Source organism: Nematolebias whitei, chromosome 6 (genome assembly GCF_014905685.2).
Source record: "Nematolebias whitei isolate Nwh7 chromosome 6, NemWhi1, whole genome shotgun sequence".
NCBI classification, from domain to species: Eukaryota; Metazoa; Chordata; class Actinopteri; order Cyprinodontiformes; family Rivulidae; genus Nematolebias; species Nematolebias whitei.
The window spans coordinates 6,357,235-6,358,360 of record NC_056503.1 but is presented as its reverse complement, the minus strand read 5'-3'; positions in this window follow the sequence as shown (position 1 = coordinate 6,358,360).

The following is a 1,126-nucleotide window of genomic DNA, read 5'->3' as shown; positions in this document are numbered from 1 at the left end:
ATGTATCAGTGACTGTGAGTTTTGCAAAACTTGTCATAAGAATATTTTATTAGTGTTAATGTTAACCACACCAAGAATATTTAAATACACTGAACCATGTGTTCAGCTTTAATGGCTGTACGCCTAAGATTTACAGAGGAAAAAATTACCTCAAAAGTACTTTTTTTTCCATATGATATATATGGCAACAGAATTCATATACACAATACAATACAATACAACTTTACTTATAAAGCACTTTAAAACAACACTGTTGGCCAAAGTGCTGTACACTAACACATACAAGCATAAAAACTATGAACTCAACAAATACCATAAAAGTAAGTGAAATATATGAAAGTATATAAATATATGAAAGTTTCAAGGTAGACGAGTCAAAAAAGTATACAATTCATTAAAACAGCTTCATTACTTCAATTCATTATTTGATTACAGCTCCAAAATACACATTTATACAGATGAAGAAATAATTTCATGTCAACAGTTTTACAGCAAACACGTAAAAAAATTCACCATTTAACAAGTAACTATATCGATATTTTAGTAAATTGGTAACAGGAAAAACTGCAGGTCATAACATTTAATGATTCTTTATGAGCAACATTCACCCTTCCTTTGCAGCTAACTGGGCCCTCATTAATTTCATAACATTTGATTCATGTACTGGGATTACATAGATGATAGTTTAAAGAAAATCCCAAACCTGGGCACACGACTTTGGGTAGTTTACATCAAAAACACAAAAAGCTTTAAAAACAGCCATCAACAGCAGCACCCACAAGAGATGGATGCTCCAAAGCAGTTCCGTTTATGATAACAAAAGCTTGGGAACAACATTGCCTGTTCCCAAGCATGAGTACATACAGATACTCTGTTGCTGCATTGTCAAGATCCTCCACCATGTGTGTACCAACCTGGTGGAGGGAAAAGACACAAAGCAAGCCGATAGTGATTTTAAAAATAAGATGAACATTCCCCATTACTAATTTGTAACTGTTTCTTGTTTGATACAAAACCTCACTACTGAATATGACAGACACACAGTTGAAACCAGAAGTTTACATACACTATTTAACAGACACAGGGGCAGCACGGTGGCGCAACTGGTAGAGCTGCTGCCTCTCAG